Source organism: Gossypium arboreum, chromosome 9 (assembly GCF_025698485.1).
Source record: "Gossypium arboreum isolate Shixiya-1 chromosome 9, ASM2569848v2, whole genome shotgun sequence".
NCBI lineage: Eukaryota > Viridiplantae > Streptophyta > Magnoliopsida > Malvales > Malvaceae > Gossypium > Gossypium arboreum.
This window is the reverse complement of record NC_069078.1, coordinates 40,667,122-40,684,042: the sequence shown is the minus strand read 5'-3', so window position 1 is coordinate 40,684,042 and position 16,921 is coordinate 40,667,122.

The window sequence follows — 16,921 nt, the reverse complement described above, 5'->3', positions numbered from 1 at the left end:
AAAGTGTCGAGAAAAGTTTCGACGAATTGAAAACTCATTTGACGGAAGCTCCAAAGACTAGTACAAATTTCGAATCGGCAAAGAGTTTGTCATCTATAGTGACGTCTCCCTACTTGGGTTAGGTTGCGATTGATGCAAGAAGGTCGAGTTGTGGCCTATGCGTCGAGACAATTAAAGCCACATGAGAAAAATTATCCGACCCATGATCTCGAATTGGTCGCCATCGTATTCGCCTTAAAGATATGGCGACATTACTTATTTGGTGAGAAGTGCCATGTGTATTCGGATCACAAAAGTCTCAAATATTTGATGACTCAAAGAGACTTAAATCTGCGACAAAGACGTTGGCTCGAGTTGTTAAAAGATTATAAGCTTGTCATTGATTATCACCCGGAAAGGCTAATGTGGTTGCGGACGCCTTAAGCCGAAATCACTGCTTGCTTTATTTAGCGATGAATGTACACCTGTCTATTCTACCCGACAATGTGTTAGTAGCGAATTAAAGGCCAAACCATTATTGACTCATCAAATACGTGAAGCTCAAAAAGTTGACGATGAGTTGGTTGCAAAACGGGTCGAGTGTGTTCCAACAAGGAATCGGAGTTTCAAATTGATGATGATGATTGTTTGAGGTTCGAAGTCGTCTGTGTTCCAAAGAATTGAACTTATTTCGATAATTCAACGAAGCCCATTGTAGCCGAATGGCAATCCACCCGGGGAGTACGAAGATGTACAATGATTTGAAACGTCGATTTTGGTGGCATGGTATGAAACGAGGCATCTCCGACTTTGTTTCGAGATGTTTAATATTTTAACAAGTGAAAGCGGAACATCAGGTGCCTTCAGGGTTACTTCAGCCGATCACGATACCCGAGTGGAAATGGGATCGAGTCACAATGGACTTTGTGTCCGGACTGCCATTGTCAGCAAGTAAGAAGGATGTGATTTGGGTTGTTGTTGATAGACTGAATAAGTCGGCTCACTTTATCCCCAATGCGTCGGATTTTTCATTGGATAAACTAGCTGAATTGTACGCTTCTCGATTGTGAGATTACACGGGTACCGATTTACATTGTGTCGGATAGAGATCCGAGGTTCACCTCGCGATTTTGGAAGAAATTGCAAGAAGCTTTGGGTACCAAGTTGCATTTCAAGACCGCTTTCACCCCAAACCGATGGTCAATCCGAGCGGATAATTCAGATACTTGAGGATATGTTGAGATGTTGCATCCTCGAATTCAAGTGGTTCATGGGAGCGGTATTTACCTTTGATTGAATTCGCCACAACAATAGTTTTCAATCAAGTATTAAGATGGCGCTTACGAGGCTTTGTACGGGCGTAAATGCCGTACACCATTGTTTTGGACCGAGCTCGGTGAAAACAAAATTTTCGGAGTGGATTTAATTAAAGATGCTGAACAGAAGGTAAAGGTAATCCGTGAAAGTCTGAAGGCGGCCACAGATCGTCAGAAATCGTATGCGGATTTGAAACGAAAGGATATTGAGTATCAGGTGGGAGATAAAGTGTTTCTTAAAGTTTCGCCTTGGAAAAAGATACTCAGATTTAGGCGCAAGGGCAAATTGAGTCCGAGGTTCATCGGGCCATATGAGATATCCAAACGAGTCGGTCCAGTTGCGTATCGTTTGATTTTTCCCCCTGAACTTGAAAAGATTCACGACGTCTTTCATGTTTCGATGCTTCGACGCTATAGATCTGATCCGTCGCACGTGATTAGTCCATCAGAGGTTGAAATTCAAGCCGATATGAGTTATGAAGAAGAACCGATTCGTATCCTAGCTCGTGAAGTGAAAGAGTTGCGAAACAAAAGGGTTCCGCTAGTGAAAGTGTTATGGCTCAAACACGGGATAGAAGAAGCTACTTGGGAACCCGAGAACTCTATGAAAGAGCGATATCCAAATCTATTTACCGGTAAGATTTTCGGGGACGAAAATTTCTTAAGTGGGGAGAGTTGTGATGACCTTAAAACGACCCTAGTCGAATGTGGTTTCGGGACCACAAAACCGAGGCATAAAAATAATTTGATATTTATTTTGATGCCTATAATATGTGTTAACTCATGTGTGACATTCTTGATGCTTTAATTTAGAGTTATAAATGTGAATTTCACTAGAAAGGACCTAGTAGTAAACTTTGAAAGTAGGATAGGGAAATGTGTGATGACTAATTAAAGCATGTATGCAAAACAATGGTCTTGCATGTCAAATATCCTCTTTTACAAGTGATGGCCGGCCATGACAAAGAATATGGGCAAAACATGTCATATACATGTTTTGTTGGTGCATCATGGGTGAAAAAATAAATTAATGAGCATGGGTAATAAAGAAATGGAAAAAAAAAAAAAAAAAAGGTCTCATGCATGCCCATTGCAGTGAGTTGTGGAGAAAGAAAGAAGAATTTTGTTCATCATTTTCATTTCCTTTAGGCTGAAAATTCTAAGGAAGAAGGAAGGAATTCTTGTTTCATGTTGGTTTGGAAGAGGTTTAGGAGGAGGTTTGGCCATACTTGTACCTAGATTAAGGTAAGTTTGATGTTTTGCCATGAGATTCATGTATGTTTTGTAGTTAGCTTGAGTTCTAACTAGCCATGGTTCAAATCCTTACTATGTCATGGAGATGATATTCGCTAAGGTGAGGTTGTGTTGATATCATTTGCATGCTAAAAGTGAAGCTTTGTAATGGTGCATGTGATGGTGGATTGATGATTATTGAATATTCTTTTTAACACTTTTGAGTGAGAGTTTGATAGATACCATGAGGTTAAACTTCATAACATTGTAAGCTTGTAAGTTGGATGATGAAGTTCATGCTTTGTGAAGGTAAATGGGGTAGAAGGAGCATTCGGCCATAATAAAAATATATGAGATAGTCATAGTCATCCTTATGATTCGGCCCTTGCACCTATATGTATATATGTTTGCACATGATGTATTGGCATGACATATATACTATTTCAAGGTATATATTTGCTTGTGATGATGTTTCGGTTATGAAGTACATGAGAGATGTGTATTGAGCTACAATATGTAATGCGTTAGTTAGTAAAATGTATGCTGTTTTTGTGTGGTATTAAGTGCATAATTGGCCTCAACATGGACATGCATATTCGGCCACATGAAGGGGGGGTTGGTGTGCATGCATTCGGTTAGAGGCAAGCATATTTATGCCTATTCTTGGCTTGGAAATTTTGGCTAAGGAGAGTACTAACTAATGTGTTGAATTCGATTCGTGATTTCGTACACATGTGACTCTAATGTCTAATGTGTATAAGGGCTAAGTACCTTGAGCTTCACTTTGATGTTTGAATGACTTGTATTGAATTGCTTGTTGTGCTTAAAAATTGTGCATGACCATTGTGTATTTGAGCTAAAGGATGGCCATATGACCATTTAAACTCCTTGTCATATTCGGCCATAAGCTATCATAATAAGATTTTAATAAGTTAAATTTGTGTGAATTAGCTCAAGAGCTTAGAGGACCACAGCTTGGATAAGGGAAAGGAAAAGTGATTGAATAGTCATTAAATCGCTCGACAACATCCAAGGTAAGTCTTGAGTAATGACCCTACTTGAATTATATTGAAATCATGCTCCTTGTGTGTGGCTATTGAGCCGAAATTGTAAAGGTTTGATAAATATTTTGTGTTTGAGCCTTAGTAACGAAAATGAAATATGGATGTGTCGTGATTATTGATATATGTGTACATGAGCATTTGAATGATACCCGGGCTAAGTCCCAAGGCATTTATGCTAGTGATTATGTCCGGCTAAGACCAAGGCATTCGTATGAAGTTGTTATATCCAAGCTAAGACCAAGGCAATTGTGCAAGTTACCAAATCGGGTTAAGACCAAGGCAATTGTGCTTGTGGTTATATCCGGTTAAATCCAGAAGGTACGTGACTCGAAAATGAGCAATCTTGCTGTAAAAATTTCAGTTTATACACTTGTGAAAATTCCAGCAATGAGGTATGTTAGTATGTGCTTGAATTAGTTGAGTCCTTACAAATAAGTATTCGCTCAGTTGATAAACGAGCTACCGGCCTTTGGCTAAGTTGTTCTTTTGTGTATGAACATAAGGGTCAGTAATGTGAAGTAAGTATGATTATGAGAATGTGTATTAATAAAGTGATTCATTTAGTTATGTAAATGTAATACTTTAGTCAAAGCTGATTTCATTACTTGAGACTTACTAAGCATTAAAATGCTTACCCCGTTGCTTTGGCTCTCTGTTTTATCTCGTTAGCTATCGGATTCGGGATCATTGAAGTCGAAGTCATCCACACTATCAAAGCCCCCATTTTGGTACAATTTTGGTTGAACTTTGAAATGGCATGTATAGGACTACCCTTTTGTTGTAGGTCATGTACCTTTCAGTTTTGTGTAAACTTGGATAGCCATGCGAAAATGGCTTATATACATTTTTAGCATAGTACTATAACCGTTTGTATGTTGATCATTATGAGGTATGGAATTGTTTTGAAACGATTAGCCATTGGAATGGTTAATCATGATCACACTTTGTGCTATGTATGCAAAAAGGGCCAATTGAATCATGGAAATCATGAAATAGGTAAGGCCTATCTTAAAGGCAGACGCTGATAGCAGCAGTGATGTGGATGTGAAAAATCACTAAAAATAGTAGGAATGGTATTAAATAGTGAATAAATTATGTAAATGAACCTTGATGAATCTACTGTCATATGAAAGAAACGAAACGGTCATATGAGTTGTATGTTAAGAGATATTAAAGTTCTCGTGAAGCAGGGCCAGAACGGTTTCTGGATCCCCTGTTCCGAATTTTGAAATTCATTGTAAATTAACCAGAGATAATTAGGAGTTATGCCATATATGTATAGATTCCTCTCTGAGTCTAGTTTCTATAGAAAGAAACAGAATCAGTATTGAAGCCCTGAACAGGGAGATATCCAATTCGTAATACGTGAAGGTTAGTGTAGTCGAACCATGGATTAGGGGAGACTTTAACTAATAAAATGTACTAATTGGCCCGACCAAAAATTATAGAAAAAAATATGTTGATGGAATTATGAGTCTAGTTTCAGGGAAAAATTACAAAACTGATTTTCAAGCTTTAAAACTCAAGATATGATTTTTAAGGCGACAGTGATGCAGTGACCAGCTAGTCTGGAAAAAAAAATGTTTTTTTTTTTTTGGACTGTGAAAACAATTAAGTTAAGTCTGTGTGCACCTTGTGTTCGACTCCGGTAACGGACTCAGGTACGGGGTGTTACACGTGTGCTAGGCCGTATCCTCCACACGATTGAGACACATGGCCGTGTCTCTCCCCGTGTCGCTAGCACTTAGGATATTTTCCAAGCTGTTTTGTTACCATTAATACCTCACATACTTAAATACGTTATAGACACATATAATGTAGCATCAAGTAAATGAGTAAACATCCTCTGTTAAGACTCAATTGTAACTTTCATATGTCATAATACATGTATTTTTGCTTACTCATTTTATACCAAGTCTAAACACACAAACATTCCACACCAATTTCGTTTTCCAGCATTATTGACTCATTGCCAAATCACACTTTTATTCTCTGATTATGACCACTTCGTTTGGTCATCAGACATTCATCAAGCATACATACCGTAACACCAACCATTCATATCAAACAAATATAATCACATGACCACATCGCAAGGCATCAATACATAGCTTGGATAAATAGGCTTACAAGCCATCACCCTTGTAAGCCACGTCTCATGGCTAAACACAATGAATCAATTTAAGCCAACATCTTGACCAAATTAGAAGAATACACATCATAGTAACTAAGTCCCTATACATGCCACTCACTCAAATACACTTAAGGTTTATCAATACCCCAACAATAATAGCTTGATAGTGTGTTGCTACCTCTGACGCTCTCCAACCCCGCCGACCTGACAACACTAAAGAAATAAAATGGAGGGAGTAAGCTTTATGCTTAGTAAGTCCATATGAAAATAATAAGCAATATGCCAACATGCTTCTCATGACATATCCCGTGTATCCTATAGTATTCCTAAGCTTCAAATGGGGTTTCTTCTCTAACTCAATGTCGACGCACTTGCACATAATGTCATTTATTCTTTCATCATACATTTCATACTTTCATGATAGCAATAAAATATTTAAATGTACATATTATCAAAGCATTAAAATATGCTACAACATCACATTATTTCCTTATATACTTACTTGTCAAATCTTTATAAAAAATATCCGTATAATCAATCATACAAGTTATATGATAATAACAATAAAGCATTTAATATTAAATTATAACATTGCATTATAATTATCACATGAACTTACCTCGAAGGAAAACTTTGGCCAATTATTCCATTTTAGTCCATAACCTCGTACTTTCTTATTTAAGCTCGAATCCTGGTTTTCTTGATCTATAATGATAAAATCCACTATTTTAATCATTATATTAACCAATACATTTCATAATTTATACTTTGGCAAAATGACCTTTTCGCCTTAGACTTTCACAAATTTTTTATTTTACCCCTAGGCTCGTAAATTGATTTTTATCGAATTCCCTCACTACCCAAGCCTAGTCGAATTCTTTTTATACTAGGAGCAGCCCACAATTCTCATTATTACTCATACTTATCACTCATTTTGCCATCTTTACAAAATGGTCCATTTTAGGTGTTTTCATGAAAATCCCTTCACAAAAGTTGTTTATTACACGACCATGATTCATTTTCTTCAAAAAAATTTAGAAAACAGCATATAGATTCACATGGAAAAACCCTAGACTTTCAATCATTTTTCAAAATAATCCCCCCAATTTGCTAGCTCATGATACAAGGGTCCCAAAAACACAAAGATCAACAAAAATGATCATCAAAATCACTTACATTCAAGGGATGAAAGTTGCTAAAATTTTGATCTTTCAAAACCCCTATTTTGCTGGTATTTTCGGTGGGGGAAGGAAGAAAGATGAAAAGATGACATCTTTTTCTTTTTGTTTTATTTTAATGCCAAATAAGCTACTTAATATCCACAAACTTTGACTTTTCAAACTCTTTCTCTCTATGGCTGGCCAAGCACCCTATTTAGGATCTATTTGCACTTTAAACAGCCCAAATTTTGGTTCTCTAGCTATTTAACATATTTAGCCAGCAAAACAAAACTTTTTTCCTTTATGCATTTAGTCGTTTTTCGCAATTAAGCATGAAATCACTAAAATAATTTCACCAAAATTTTCATGCACTCATATAATCATGCTACAACATATAAAATAAGATTAAAAATAATTTCTCTGGCCCTGGAATAATGGTTCTGAAACCACTATTCTGACAAGGCCCAAAATCAGATTGCTATAATTCTTCCCCTCTTTAGGGATTTTCATCCCCGAAAATCTTACCAGAAATGTGGTTTAGTTATCACATAAACTCCCCTATCTCATAATCATTGCTGAAGAACTATTACTTAGGCTATGCTTAATACTTAGCTCTTTAATTTCTCCTACTACAGTCATGAACAATTTTGGTTATAAGACGCATTAATCGAATCTCAACTTCTATCAGAAAATTCATGTATATAAGGGTCGAATCCATACCCTCATAGAAATATATATACACATCATACTTGAATCCTCTCGGGTTCCAAATGGCGCAGCAAGCCCCATCATCATGGCCTTAAGTTCTCTATCATTTATACAGCCTGATAGTTTACTAATTCAACCTCTGGTCGTCATTAAAAATTCAAAGCCTCATTTAGCTTCTCTTTTTTTTTATAATTCACGAAATAAATCCCAGATCTCAATTCGATTAACAAAATCTAGCAGTTTAAAATATTCAAGAATTTCAAAGATACTTAATTCCATAAGTCTAATGAACGAAAATTCAGTACATACAGACATGATTTGCAGATTCATCCATTACATAACAACAAGTTACATAACATCTTTCTCTTTCAAAGATAGGAATAATCCTGATATGAAATCTATAGTAATCTCATTCTCATTTCCATTCCATTACCACCACTGGCGAAAATCATTTTGACATTACCTGATATTCAACCTAATTATGATAACATTTCATTTATTCAAGTACTAAGATAAAAAATGTCGAGTTCCAAACTCGAACACCAATACATTACTCCTTTGAGTTTTCTTGTGACCTTCTATATCAGCTTTGGATTTTCTACTCAAGCACTTGTAACCACATTTTCCTTTTCTCAAAGATCATACAACAACAATCTCAGACCATCTACGCTATCTCAAACTCAAATCTTTCTATGACAGCGGATACATTAAGCTATCATATTGCCTTTTTGTCCTAAAACATATCACAATCCGTTTAACGACACATAACAAAAAAATAAAAAATCTTTTGTCCGATGTAGGCTAAACCAAGTCTAATGTTTTGATTAACAATGTTCTCGTCTATTCTAAGCTTTACTAACATGCAATAGTTCATTCAACTTTCACAAGGTAATAACTTTATCATTCATAGCAACTTTAAATCATATCAAAGTCTGCTAGGGAATATACACTTTTCATTCAGACTATCCGTCTTTTTCCCGTAAAGAAATGAAATTTTATTCCCAGATATGAATACCTCATTTAGTCTTTCAAACAGTAACCAATATCGATTGAACCACCGAGTCAGTCTTAATCACCAATAAATGACATTTCAAGAAATCCTCTCTTCCAGTCAATAGAACGATTCAACATATAATCATTCAAAGTTCACTTATCATACTAATGAAAGACCATTTCAAATGCAACAAGGATAATATACCTTCCCATATATGTATCTAATCGAACATCGGTTAGAAGAAACAGAATCATAACATCATGTGTATTTTCTTATAAGGTTCCAATAGATGAAATATAATAGAATGCCAAAGAGAAATAGAGTAGTGCTGATTATGAACTAATCAGGTTATCAATACCTTAGTCTATACATCATGATTAGAAAACATTCCCATACAATAAAATTTCATTAGAGGATAGATAGCCATAGGAATACCTCTGAGAATAAATATTCACATAGAATGCCCCAAAAGAGACTGTCAAAATCTGTTTTAGTTATAACAGCCATACTCAGATATCTTATCTTTTAAATATTATTCCTTCAACTATTTCTAAATAGATCGATTCATCGAAGCTAACTTCTTTACCAACTGTGATATCGCATAATTTGAGAGATTCTTTAGACCATCCCGATACCATTTTAATTCTGCCTCTACTCATTAACCCATCTCAATCTTTAATCATATTCGTAATCATTCTACAATTGAACTCTTAGGTCTAATACTTATGAATTTATTCAATACGAATCTCATGAAATTCCTTTACAAAATACCACTTTGGTAAGGGGGTGAGGTCATAAGGTCCCTAACTCGTTTCTCATACTCATATACATATAAAATTAGTTCCTTATCAAAGTAACATTTTCACAAGCATATCATTCACTTCAGGTAAATTATTATTCACGTTCGTAAGACAAGAACTTTCCAGTTATCTTATCTAAACAAGTGTATTTATGCATGCATTCTATGGATTCTGAACAACTTTACTTATCATCTTCATTTACTCAAACAAGTCATACACATGACATCACATGGGTGCCAAAAAAACATGAATAAGCATATCACAATCTAAACTTTCATCTTGTAAATCATCATATATATATATATATCATTACAATCATGTAACTCAATTCAATCAATTTAGCACATTTACTTAAGCTATACGAGTTTGCCCATTATAGTTGTCCAAACAAGTATACATGAACATCCGTTCCATCAATAAGGTGGGCAAGTTACTCAAATAAATACATTGACTAGAGCAAATCAGTCATATATATCATAGTACTTTCAACTAAACATGGATAAGCTTATCACAATGTATTCCTTTATCTCATTTAAAGATATTATTGAAATTCATCAACATTCAATGTCCAATCGAGACAATGACATTTTTATCTGTAACATGATATTGTAAACCTTTATTCATACCTTTATGAATTTCTTTTTATTACAATCACTTAATCAAACAAGTCAAGTATCATAGGAACATCACACAAGCATAGTACTCATTGTAACATGAACTTTCATCTCACATGTTATTACGTGTATATCATGGACTTTTATTCATACTTTCTTGAGTTTAGGCTCATCATAATTGTACTTTACCTCAATACCTTAGCTTCACGTTGAACATGGCCGGTGTAGCTCGGTTGGAGAGTACCTTTGTCTAAACAAGGTAATTCTCAATCACATTAGGAGACATCGCACTATCACAGATTGGTGGCATGTATAGCTAGACTCTCATGCATGCTAGTTTAGTCCGAGAACCAACTAAACCATAGCTTTGATACCACTAAATGTAACATCCCTTACCCGTATCTGATGCCAGGAAGGGTTCGAGGCATTACCAGACTTAAACGTACACAATTTCTTGAAATCGGGCCATAAAATTTCATTTAAATTAAAACATTCAATCACATGCATAATGTCCCTTGCATGAGCTACCGAGGCTCTAAATATGCATTAAAGGTGGTTTGGGACTAAACTGAGAACTTTGGAAAGTTTTAGGAAAACCTAGAAAATTTCTCATGAAACAGGGTCACACACCCGTGTAGACACAGGGACACGCCCGTGTGTCTTCAACACGTCCGTGTCCTCAGGCCATGTAACTCTATATTTATGACGTCAGCAAAATGAATTGAACCACACTGCCCGACCACACGCCAGTGTGCTAGGCCGTGTTCTCCACACGGTTGAGACACATGGCCGTGTCTCTGTCCGTGTAGCTAACACTTAGGCTATTTTCCAAGCCATTTTGTTACCATTAATACCTCACATACTTAAATACATTATAGACACATATAATGTAGCATCAAGTAAATGATTAAACATCATCCATTAAGACTTAATTGTAACATTCATATGTTATCATACATGTGTTTTGCTTACTCATTTTATACCAAGTCTAAACACACAAATTTACAATCAATTGAGCATGTCATTTTGATTATCACTTACACATTTATACCTCCTGCATGACATTATTTCACATTCACAAATGACATGCCTGCATAAGCCATTCCACTCCAATTTTGTTTTCCAGCATTATTGACTTATTGCCAAATCACACTTTTATTCTCTGATTATGACCACTTCGTTTGGTCATCAGACATTCATCAAGCATACATACTGTAACACTAACAATTCATATCAAACAAATATAATCACATGACCACATCGCAAGGCATCAACACATAGCTTGGATAAATAGGCTTACAAGCCATCACCCTTGTAAGCCACGTCTCATGGCTAAACACAACGAATCAATTTAAGCCAACATCTTGACCAAATTAGAAGAATACACATCATAATAACTAAGTCCCTATACATGCCACTCACTCAAATACACCTAAGGTTTATCAATACCCCAACAATAATAGCTTGATAGTGTGTTGCTACCTCCGACACTTTCCAACCCCACCGACTTGGCAACACTAAAGAAATAAAAAGGAAAGGAGTAAGCTTTACGCTTAATTAGTCCATATGAAAATAATAAGCAATATACCAACATGCTTCTCATGACATATCCCGTGTATCCTATACTATTCCTGAGGTTCAAATCGGGTTTCTTGTTTAACTCAATATTGACACACTTGCTCATAATGTCATTTATTCTTCCATCATACATTTTATACTTTCATGATAGCAATAAAACATTTAAATGTACATATTATCAAAGCATTAAAAACATCACATTATTTTCTTATGTACTTACTTGTCCAATCTTCATAAAAAATATCCGTATAATCAATCATATAATTTATATGATAATAATAATAAAGCAATTAATATTAAATTATAACATTGCATTATTATTATCATATGAACTTACCTCGAAGGAAAATTTCGGCCAATTTTTCCATTTTAGTCCATAACCTTGTGTTTTCCAATTTAAGCTCGAATCCCAGTTTGCTTAATCTATAATGATAAAATCCACTATTTTAATCATCATTTCATAATTTATACTTTAGAAAAATGACCATTTTGACCTTAGAATTTAAAAAAAAAATTATTTTACTCCTAGGCTCGTAAATCGATTTTTATCAAATTTTCTCACTACCCAAGCCTAGCCGAATTCTTTCTATACTAGGAGCAGCCCACAATTCTCATTATTACTCATACTTATCATTCATTTTTCCATCTTTTCAAAATGGTCCATTTTAAGTGTTTTCATGAAAATCCCTTTACAAAAGTTGTTTATTACACAACCATGACTCATTTTCTTCCATAAAATACAACATAAAGATTCACATGGTAAAACCCTAGACTTTCAACCATTTTGCAAAATAATCCCCTATTAGCTAGCTCATGCTATAAGGGTCCCAAAAACACAAAGATCAACAAAAATGATCATCAAAATGACTTACTTGTAAGGGATGGAAGTTTCTGAAATTTTAAGCTTTCAAAACCCCTATTTTGCAGGTATTTTCGGTGGGGGAAGGAAGAAAGATGAAAAGATGACATCTTTTTCTTTTTTATTTTATTTTAATGCCAAATAAGCTACCTAATAACCACAAACTTTGACTTTTCAAACTCTTTCTCTCTATTGCAGGCCAAGCACCCTATTTAGTGTCTATTTTCACTTTAAACACCCTAAATTTTGGTTCTCTAGCTATTTAACATATTTATCTAGCAAAACAAAACTTTTGCCCTTTATGCGCTTTAGTCGTTTTTCGCAATTAGGCATGAAATCGCTAAAATTATTACACCAAAATTGTAACATCCTGATTTTCAGGTTTTTTCGCGATTCTCGATATTTTGGTAAAGTTTTTAAAATTTTTTATTTGGTTGTGGAATTCATAATTTGAGTAGGTAAATGGGCTTATGGAAGGCCTATGTGCTGGCCAAAACCCGGTGGAATTTTTGAATTTTGGACGTAAGAAGTTAGGGGCCTTGGATAGGTGGTCTTATTAAAATTTGTGGGTAAAATGTAACACAAAAGATCCTCTGGTAAAGTGGCTAAGTGATGCCACTAGGGAGTTATAAAGGTGGCGTGTAAGTGTTGGGGGAAGACCTAGGTTCGATTCCCTGTGATGGCAAAGGTAATGTTATTTTTATGCTTGTGCATGCTAGAGTTTAAAGCTAGATGGAACTCTGTGGGAGAGTTTGAATCAGTCAAATGCATGAATTAAGGAGGGATAAGGGGAGAGATTTTAAGTATTTGAGAGGAGGATAGAGCTTAGCCGAATTGAGGGGATTAGAGAGGGGATTTCGGCAGAGGGGTTTTAATTAGGGATTTTCTGCAACAGGAATTAGGGTGTGCCGTTTTCTCCTTTTGGTGTAGTCTTTTTCTCTTTTTTCTTTTCCAGCCGAATCTACCTTCCTCCCTTTCATCTTTTCTTTTTTTTTCTTTTCCAAAACCAGCCCATTACTCCCCTTCGTTCACCATTTATTTTTCTTACCACCACTACTGCCGAAATACGCAAAAGCTGAAATCTGTGAAGCTAGGTGGTGTAGATTTCTTGTTGACCAGCAAACCTCTTTTTCTTTTCACTTTTTGGTGGCCAATCCCATTATCTTTTAAGCATAAATGGATTCAAGGAGAGAGACTGTGGTAAGTGCTCGAACTCTAAACGATTCCTATAGTAACTGTTGACAAAAGCCGAAACCCCTATAGTTTAGGAGATGGCCGAATGTGGGTATAGGCTCTATTGGGTTTTTCTTTTAATCTTTTTATTGTTTGTTTACTGGAGGAGCAGCAAGGCGTAGGGTCAACTTGGATTAGCTTGGATCATCGGAGTGGCTAGAGCTAGTCATCAATTTCGGCAAAGGTAAGGTTCTTAAGGCCATTATAGAGGGTGGCCGAATGTGTAAGTGTTGATATTAGATGGTTCTCGCTTTGGTTCAATTATTGTGAGCTGATCTATTAACGGTTGATTATAGGAGAAATTGTGTAGGAGATCTCGTCGAGGAATATCGCAAAACATGTGTGTAACGAACCCTTTTCATAGCTTAAAACGATAAATGCCGAAAAGTCAAAATGCCGAAATTCTGGCATTTCGAGGACTTGTGAGCGAGCGAACGCTCATTGGTTAGTTAGATTCGCTAAGTTGATGATCGGGATCGTTGGAACAGGTAAGAGAACGATTTTTGGCATTACGGTAAGTTTGGCCTTGAGGGGCTGAAGTTGGGCCCAATAGGCTTTCGGGCCCATTTGGGTAAAATTGGTAGAAAATGAAAACCTATTAAATTGTACATTAAAACTGGTAACAACATTATGGAATATAGGCTAAATGGGCCTAGATGACAAAATCGGCTATGTAGGGCCCATTAGGGGTTTTTGGCCCAATAACTCGGTATCATGAAAAATGGGCCAGAATCGCTATTTAAAACATATGAATGGTTAGTAACTAATAATGAACATGGAAAACCATAATATTTGATAAAATTATGAAACTACCTTTATAATATGAAAATGACTGTTTTGCCCTTAGGTAAAAATAACCATTATACCCCTAGGGTTTAATTATAAATTTGATACGTGGGATATGATATACATGATTGATATGATATGCACATGATATGTATGATATGCACATGATATGTATGAAATGCACATGATGAATTCATAAATGCATTGGGTTGGGTTTTTATATGGATGGAGGAAGTGCAAAAGGGCTTATGCCCCAGTTTATTGAAAAGGGCTTATGCCTTAGTTTACCGAAAAGGGCTTATGCCCCAGTTTATTGAAAAGGGCTTTGCCCCAGTTTACCGAAAAGGGCTTTGCCTGAGTTATTAAAGAGGCTAGGCCTTCAGATATATGATAAAGCAGCTATGCTGCCAATGGTGTGTTGGTTGGTACGGGTGGAGAGTAACGGATGGTGGGTTGAGTAGTCTCCCCAAATGGGCTTTCATACATTCATTGATATTATATGTGATATTGAAATGGGCCTATGGGCCATACCGTTGACCGTAAAGGCTGCGGCCCAGTATACGTTGAGATTGAAGTTGGTCTTATGCGTAGCAGGCTAATATTGCTTTGGGCTCTGAAAGGGGCTTGTTACATATTGAGTTTCCAAACTCACCCTCTTTCCTTAACCTTGTAGGTGATCCTTGATTTGGGGGCTTGGAGCCGGAGGGGATTCAGAGTGGCCACGGTGATCGCCTTTGGGCTTTTGAATAAGTGTTTGGTTTTCATAAAGTTTGCTTTATTTATTATTTATTTTTGGGTTGTAATAAGGCCATTTTGACTTGATTTTCTTTCTTTTCTGGGATTATTTTATTTTTAATAACTTTAATCTGTTTGTTAATAAATGGGCTAGACTTAGGACGTGTTTTCAAAATGATAATTGTTTTCAAAATAACACCACGCCACAATTATTCGATTTATCAAAGATTTCAACTTAAATAAATTACAACTCGATTTAACCAAGTGTGGCAATGGTTGTGGGCATGTCTAGGATTGGATCCATTCGAAGAGCTTGGTACTTAAGCAGCCTTCATGGCTCACCTCCTCTGTTACGGATTCCTACCTAGTGCCCAGCTCCCATTCACTTTGTTAGCTTAACAAAAGTTGATTTTTAAAGCACTAAAATGAAACATGGATTTTCAACTTCAATGTGGCATGTCAGATTCAACCATAATGTCTGGGCTGGGTTTGGGGTGTTACATTTAGTGGTATCAGAGCCCGGTTGCAACAACTCGACTGTGGATCGAGTCTGAAAAAAAACTTTTCGAAAAAATTTACCAAGAAGGGTATTTTTTGGAAATGGTTTTGAAAAGATCTTCTCAAAAATGTTTTATAAAGGTATACATGATAAAATAGTTTAAGTTTTTTTTGGTTTTTAAAAACGGGTCTAAAATAGAGAATTTCAAAACAAAGATATTTTTTGCAAATTTTAAGAAAATCTATTTTCTGTGATTAAATACATGGTTTGTGGTTTTTGGTTTGGAGAAGGAAGTGGCACACTGAATCCCCGGCACCAAGTCTGTAAGTATATTCTCTTTACGATATGTGATATTGATTTGATGCTATAAATAGAACTGAGACCCTACTATGATACTTTCGATAAGGGTAGAACTGTAAAACAGTAGGAATGAAAACTGTAGCTAGGCTACGACGATGCAGAAACAATCCTTGAACTGTTATATTTCCATAAGACATCTCGTAATAAAAAATTGAACATTATACTAATATCATAAAATTCGTAATCAGATAAGTCGATATGAGTACAAGAGGAACTCGTGGACGTGGCCACGGACGTGGTCGCGGAAGGGTGCAAGCTGAATCTTCATCCTCAGGGCATAGGCCAGCTGAGGAGGCATCTGTGCCACAGGCAACAGAGACTGGGTCTTATGATCGGGTTGTGGGGGATGATGCTTTGTCCCAAGCCATGTTAAGGGTTTTAGAAAGAGTTGCTGGAGCTAGCACTGGGACAGTAAATAGGGGATCTATCTCCGAGTGACTTTGGGCTAACAGAGCAGAAGTTTTTAAGGGCGTATTTGGAGTAGCCCCAAATGTGGTGGAGTATTGTGTAGAGGCAATAGAGCGGATTATAGACGATTTAGATTACTCTGTGGAGCAAAAGCTGAAGGGGTTGTGTCACTGCTACGTGACGAGGCATACCGATGGTGGATCACCGTAAGGGAGAGTACCCCAATTGAGCGAGTAACCTGGGAATTGTTCAAAACTGCTTTTAAGGGGAGGTATGTTGGAGCTAGTTATGTGGATGCTCGTCGGAAGGAATTTTTGAATCTGACTCAGAGTAATAAGACTATCGCGGAGTATGAGGCAGAGTTTTTGAGGCTGAGTCGATATGCCGGCGGGATAGTTGCAACTGAGTATGAGCGCAGTGTTCGGTTTGAGGATGGCCTCCGCGATGAGCTTAGGATATTA